This window comes from Neofelis nebulosa, chromosome 9, assembly GCF_028018385.1.
Source record: "Neofelis nebulosa isolate mNeoNeb1 chromosome 9, mNeoNeb1.pri, whole genome shotgun sequence".
Classification (NCBI taxonomy): Eukaryota; Metazoa; Chordata; class Mammalia; order Carnivora; family Felidae; genus Neofelis; species Neofelis nebulosa.
Window position 1 is genome coordinate 129,963,023 of NC_080790.1, and position 7,613 is coordinate 129,970,635.

Consider the following 7,613-nt stretch of genomic DNA (forward strand, 5'->3'; position numbering starts at 1 on the left):
GAGGAGGCTTTAGGTACATATTTTCTATAATGTTTCCTGTCTTCAGCCTACAGTGCTGCCTAAGCAACGTGCTGAAGTTATTGCTGCTTATACAATTACTTCCTTAGCTGAAAAGGAAGAATATTTTAAATTTGCCCAACTCTTGATTCCTGGACAAAAGTTCCATCATGAGCACGGTTACCAAAAAGCGCGTCTGAGATGTCACTGCCCTGGGGCCAGGGAATCAGTGATGTCCTTCAATGTTTCTGGGGGGAGGAGTCATCTCTTTCGATGTGTCCCAGGCAGCGTGGTGACCAGGTACGGGGAAGGGGTCCCCAGGCAGCTGACAGCGTGAAATAATTACTGATCTGCCCAATGAGGTCGCACTTTAAACTGATGACCAATCAGGGTGATAATAAGATGGGCCGATCGTTTTAAATTGTTTCATAGAATCTTACATTCCCCTTCTCTCCCGTATTCGTTCCACGGGGTGGTGACAGCCTCAGTCCGTGTCCAGAAAACTGATTTACCCCGCTGAATGTTAGCATTGAGCAAAATTTATACACTTGGGGGTGAGGAGGGGCGGAGGAGTGGCCGGTGGGACACAGGGCTGAAGAGGGGAGGGGGACAGGGCCGAAAGGCGGGCTGGGGGTCGACGCACTGTGGGAGGCAGGGACGACCCAGCAGAGCTCAGACAGCAGGTGGGCACAGTGCGGGGACACAGGGGACCAGCTGAGGGTCGACGGTGTGTGTGGAAAAACACAGGGACAGAGCGCAAGGGGGTCCGAGCAAGGCTGCGGGACAGCACAAAGCGAAGACCCCACAGGGTTGAAAGAGGGGACGACTGGCTCACGAGGGGGCCGGAGCCCCTGGCGACAAGAGCCGGGCGCAGAGATGACAGGTGGGTGGGGGGCCCGGGGTAACATAAATGTGGGTGATGACAGGCATCGAGATGTATGTGGGTCTGGGGACAGATCAGGGTCTGGGGGGAGGAAGGGAACAAGATAAATGGAAGGAACAAGGTGGGAGTAATAGAGACAAGGTCTCAGGGACCGGTGACACCAGCAGGAAGGATGGGAGAGGAGATACAGGCACAGGGGGAAGGAGGGAGACAGGGGAAGGGAGACAGAGACAGGGGTGCACAGGGAGAGCCCAGGCCCTTTGCACCTTCCGTGAGAAGGTGCAGAGGGAAGCCCGGCCTCAGGGGAGGAAGGACGGAAGCAGCAGTGGCAGTGGGTGACGGCAGAGGGAGGCCGAGCAGAAGAGGGGCGGTGGGAAACAGCAGGAAACCAAACAGGAGGGAAAGATGGTTTAAACCCTGAGGGGCGCGCGGCAGGGCGGCAGGGCGGTGAGAGGCTGTGGGAGGCTGGGAGCAGGGGAGGAGCTGGGTGACAGGGAGGGTCTCCCAGAACTGCAGGTGAGGGCATGAGAGACCCTGGGGAGGAAGCGGGGAGGCCTGTGGGTTGGCAGGGGTTTCCTGCGGGTGTCGGGCTGACTGTCACAGGAACGCGGGCAAGGCTGGTCCCCCCAGCTGGGGGACACGGGTGATTCCCAGGGCACTGGGGGTGCATTCCGAGGCGGGGGGGAAGTAAAACAACGTGTGGTCTACTGCCGGCGACCTGAGGGATATGCCCAGGGGAAGTCGGGTGGAGCAGAGTGACCCGGGGACTGTCCACTGCAGGGTCCGGTGTGGAGAGGGAAAATGAGAGGCTGAGTGGTGGAGAGGGCAGCGACATGAAGTTGGTGTCAGCCTGGGGACAACGGGCCCTGCAGCCGCCTCTTGCTTCTGAGACACCCGGAGTGGAGAGTGGCTGGGGGAACCCGCGTGGAGGAGCCAGATGGGACCACACGCCCCTCAGGTGAGACGCGGCCGAGAAGCCACCGGGTCCCAGGACACCCCACCCCTGTCTGGCTGCAGAAAGGGAGGGCACGGTCATGTGTGCGAGCGAGGGGCAAGAGTGACCTGGAAACCAACGCAGAAATAAGTAAAGCAGACAGACAGACTCGCTTACCAGGTGTTTTGTCCTCCGTCCTATGGATTCCCTTCTAGGTCACGGGATGCCATGAGCACCACGAGCAGGTGGCACAAACTGTTCCAGGCACTGCCTTCCTCTGAGAGGACCTAGGCATGATTTTTGTTGCGAGCATCTTCACATAGGGATGGGCCACCACGAGGAATCCCACCACCACCCAGTGGGGGAAGTTCTTCCTCCCTTCGGTCCCTCCCCTGCTGCCCTGGCCAGAGCCTGTGCTAAAAGATGGGGAATCAGACCTGGCCTTGCCCTTGTCACCTGTGTGGACCCCATCAGTACGAGTGCAAGAGACCGGTCCAAATCCCAGCTTGACTAACACCTGCTGAGGGACCTCAGTAGGCCTCTTAACCTCTCTGAGCCTCGATTTCCTCAGGTGGACAGAGAAAACTATACAGATTCCTAGACTGGCAGAGAGGTGGGAAAGAATGGGGAAAATAACGCATGAGACGTAACTGTAGCAGAGGATTAAGAAATGCGGGCCAAGCAGGCTCCTGCCTCAGGGCCTTTGCACATGCTGTTTCTTCTGCTTGGACCGCCCTTCCTTTAGCTGCCCACACGACTCCAAACTCCAAAGAGAACTTTTCTGGCCATCCTAGGACCGTTTCGTGCCCCCCTCCCCACCTTCACTCCCCAACCCCCTTTCCTGCTTTACCTCCCCCTCTTCCCCCTGCCCCCAGCAGTCACCACCATCTGACACTCTATGTTAGGTGTTTATTTGCCAACGTCTGGCTCCCCCACTGGACCGGCAGCCACGGGAGGGCAGGGAGTTTGGCGTCTCACCGCGGAATCCCAGTCTCTAGAACGGCGCCTGGCACACAGTAGGAGCTCCACAGCGAAGGGCCACCCCCTCCCCGCGTGACCACGGACAGTCATTCCCACTCCCCGAGCTGTGGCCAAGCGGGTTTCGGAGCAGCCCTTCCACCCAGCGTTTGCCAGGAGCGGCTCCCAGGACGTGCGGGTCCTGAGGCTCCCTTGGCACTTTGCGGGGGGGGGGGGGGGGGGGGGGGGCGAAGGCCGGCGGCTGTTTGGCTTTGTTTTTCCAAATGCCTGTTTACCAACGCGGACCTCTCGGCCGACCCGGGAGGGGGCCCCCTCTGCGCGGAGCGGGCCGCCCCGCCGCCGCAGGCGGGCGCCCCTCCAGGCCGCGGCCCCCTCCCCGCCGGCCCCCAGCGAGACGAATGCAGCACACGGCGGCCTTTATGGGGCCCGCAGACAGCGCGTCGCCAGGCTAACCCTGCGTGGAAAATTCGGAGGTGGAAGGCAGGGCGCCTTAATGAGGGGGCCGCCAGCGGCGGCGGCGGCCGGGGGCGGGGGGGGGGCGGCGGCGGGGGCCGCGGGCCCGACCGGAAACGTGAGCCGGCGCCCCCCCCGCCCCCGCCCCGCGCATTCCCGGGCGCGCGCGCCCGTGGCCGGCAGGTGGAGGGGGCGGGGGCGCCCGCGTCGGCGCGTTCCTGCGCGCTCCCGACTGGGGGGGGGGGGAGGGCGGCGCCTCGCCTCTGCGTGCCTCCACCTCCCCCTCCGTGAAAGGGGCCCGACCCCCTGGCGGGTGGGACGATTAAATGAGTTGTCCCGCGCGGTGGTGGCCGGCGCGTGGGAAGCCCTGGACAAAGCGAATCATGTGTGGATACTGTTGGCGTTATGATTTCATAAGCCGCAAGTTGAGGCTGAGCTATTCAGGAGAGGCGGGCGGGCATTCGGATTTCCAGGCTGTTCCCCACCGCCTCTGGTGGGGCCTGAGCCAGGCTCGAAATCGGGCCGGTCCCTGAAGACGAGGCCACGAAGTCAAGGTTATGGGCCAGGACCCGGAGAGGGACCGAGCTGAGTGGCCAGCCCCGGCGTTGCCGTGGCGAGGCCTGGGTCAGCCACGGTGTCGCCGGACCTGTTTTCGCCTCTGTCAGGTGGGCATGGGCCGGGCACCGTGCCCTGTGCTGGGGGAGAGCAGGGAGCAGGACCGCCCTGGACTCCCGGGCTTGCCCCAGTGGGGTGACTGAGGGATTCCCTTGAAAGAGGAGAACAAGTGTGCACAGGAGCTGATATAATTAACACCCTGAGCCCTGGGGCTGGAAGAAGAGAGAGGGAGGGAGGAACGGGAAGGTACAGCGGAACGGAAGGCAGGTGACTGCAGAGGGGGAAATTGGAGAGAGGATTCCCGGAGGCCCAACTTCAGACTCAGACTGGAAGAAGGCGGAAAGGGAGGCTGGAGGCAGTCAGAAGGCAGGCTTTACATTTGTTTCTCCCTCCTCCCAAACACTGTTCCTCCCCCTGGTGTCACCTTAGCTCTTTCCCTGACTTCCTCCAGACCTCTGCTCCAAGGTCCGCGCTTCTGCGCAGCCTTCCCAGACCACTGCCTAAACACACGCCCACCCAGGCCTCTCTCTTTGCCCCTGGCCCTGAGTTATTTCTTTTCATTATATTTATATGCTTTTTGGTGCACGTGTTTCACCTGCATCCTCCACTTGCCTGTGAGCTTGATGAGGATGGGGATTTTGTTCACAGCTGTAGCCTCTGCACCCAGCCTGGCACACAGTAGGTCCTCAATAAATGACTGAGGAATGAATGAATGGACAGAGCCAGGCAATGGTGAACAAAGAGAGGCTCCCCTTTGTTTCTGGTGATTCCAGTTCTGGCTCATAGGGGACAATTTCCTGAGCTACGGACAGGCAGACAGATCAGGTGAAGAGAGGGACAGGGGACAGAGAGCTCTAGGGCCCACTGGCTGTTCCTGCCTCCGGGGGCCCCACAGAGGGAAGCTCATTTTCAACATGTTGCAGCAGCCCCAGCAGGACAGGCGAGCCTGGGAGCTAGCGGCCTGCTCTGCCTGTCACTGCCACTGGTGAGAAATCTCACACGTTGTAAATGCAGCCCGGCTCCCTTCTGGCTGGGGCAGCCGGGTGGATCCGCCTTGGGCTGGTCTGGAGGTCCTCAGGGTTGCCCTGCTGGGTGGTGTATATGGTGGGGCCTCCTAGACCCTGGGATCCTCTTTCCCATGGGGTGGGGCGTGGGCCCTGGGTTTCTACAGACAGGATAGCATAGAGCGCCAGGGTGAGCCAGCCTGCCTGGGTTCAAATCCCTGCCCAGCCACTTGGAGCTGTGTGACCCCGGGCAAGCTACCCAACCTCACTCTGTCCGAAAAAAGGCACCATAATAGTAAAAGTACGAAATAATCTGGCACCTGAGTTTAGTTGAGGGGCTCTTATCTGCTTGTGTGCTGTGGACCCCCTTTTATGTTTATAAATCTAGATTTAAATTTATAAAGTGTACAGAATTAAAAGAACACCAGTGACATCGAACTAGGGTTATTTAGGTGTTCAATAGCCAAATGCTTCATACAGTGCGTGCTATGCTTCTTTGTTAATGCATTTAATGACGAGATCTGGTGGCAGGCCTAACTGCGGTCATTTTGAAGCTGGGAAGAGGGACCCCGTAAAGTTGGGAAATGCCCATGATTCCCGACTGACAAAGCCACAGTCCAGCTACCGCTGCGGTGGTTCGTTTCCCGTGTCTGCCCATAAGGAAAGGAGATGCCAAATTTCAGTTGGAGGTTAGCGAAAATCAACATGTACCTTTCTTCCCCAGTCCAAGTTCATGGGTCCCTGAATTGCCCCATGGTGGTGAGTGACAGTGTCTCTCCAGGATAGTCTAGGTGGCCAGGAGCCCAGGTGACTCAGGAGGGGACACCTCAGGTATCCTAAAGAAGGTACCAGATGCAGAGTCCCTTGGGTCTGAGTCCGAACTCAGCAGTGACTGCCGGGCCCCAGGGCTCCCCAACCTTTTGCTTCGGCCTCCAGGGGGGAAGGAGGGTGGGGCGAGAAAGCAAGCGTCAGATGCCTGGCACGGGGGTCTGGGCCCTGGAGAGCAGCTCCCGGGTTTGGGGGCTGTGGGAGAGGTTGGGGGCGGGAACGGGGCTGAGAGAGGGGAGCATCCGTTCTGTTGGCCATGGCCTCTCTGGGACCTGGGCCTGTGTGTAAATCACTGTGTCATCTGGGTGGGGGCAGGGGTGCGTACATGTGTGCGTGCCTGTGCGTGTGTGTGGTGTGAATGTGTATTTGTGGGGGCGCGTTTGAGGAGGGCTGGGGGTTTGCGTGTGGGTGGAGGAATCCAGCGTGATTGGGTGTGTGAGTCTGTGTATGTTTGTACGTGGGCGTACTTATGTGTGTGGGGTCCGTTCTGGGAGTGGATTGGAGTGTGTGTGTGTGTCAGAGTTTGGTTGGGGGGGCATGCCGATGTCGGGGTTCGGTGCTGGCGTGAGGTGAGGACGAGTGTATCTGGGGGCAGATGGGAGGGTGGCTTGTGTATGCACACTCACCCAGGGCTGGTGGGGGGTGCCCGATGTGTGTCTGTGTGAGCGTGTGTGGCCCTGTCACCGCCGGCTCCGGGCCTGGCCACATAAACTTCACACCCCTGCGGGCGGGCTCCGTCGGCCCCGCAGTGGCCGCGTCAGGCAATGGGAAGCAGATGGGCCGGGATGGAGGCCATATGGGGCTGGGGGTGGGGGCGCATTCCTCCCTCCCAGAGCCGCCAGGAAGCCCCCTGCCTGCTGGCCCCCCATCAGGGTGGGGGCTGGAACTGACAGAGTAACAAATGTCCTGCAGCCAGCATGGAGCCTGCGGAGAGCAGCCCCGCCCCCCCGGGGTGTGTGTGTGTGTGTGTGTGTGTGTGTGTGTGTGTGTGTGTGTGTTGAGGGGTGGTCCAGAAGATGCCAGCTGGGTGAGGACGCTCCCCTGAGAAGCCATGGCTGATCCCCGGGCTGTGCAGCCTTGGGCCTGCACATACCCTTATATGCCTCAGTTTCTCCAGCAGGGTCACAAAAGGGTGACCATTTGGGACGGGATCCTGGGAAGGTTGGGGCCACTCTGCTTCCCAACTCAGGGTAGAGCCTTCACTCCAGACAGCTGGGCAGATCCCAGCAGTAAGGGCGACAGTAACAGTCGTGACAGCTAGCCTTGACCGCGTGCGCGGCACTAGAGAGGGGTTCAGAGGTGGGCTTCGCAACCAGGCTGGCCTGGGTTCTGATCCCTGCCCTCCTCCTTCTTGGCTGTGTGGCCTCAGGCAAGTCAGGACTCTCTGCGTGTCCGATTCTCCTCTGTAAAATTGAGGTAATCAAAATGGCACTTATCCCCTTTCATACGGTCTGGAAGATTGTGGGTAAATCTGGGCAGCGTGCTCACCACTGTAGCCAGCCCCACGCTGCCCTGGCCGGGCTCGGGGCCCCGGAGCCGCGTGGCACAGCTTTTCATTAAGTGCTAGTTGTGAACTTCAGCCAGTCAGGAAACTTACCTGGAGCACATACATGAAAAAATGGCACAGGCTGGTACTCACTCCTCTTCTCCAGTTAGAATTCATACGCAGGGGCACCTGAGGGGCTCAGTCGGTTGGGTGTCCGACTTCGGCTCAGGTCATGATCTCACAGTTCATGGGTTCGAGCCCTGTGTCGGGCTCTGTGCTGGCAGCTCGGAGCCTGGATGAAGCCTGCTTCGGATTCTGTGTCTCCCTGTCTCTCTGCACCTCCCTGGCTTGTGCTCTGTCTCTTGAAAATAAATAAATAAATAAATGTTGAAAAACAAACAAACAAAAAAAAAGAATTCGTATCCATTATGAGCC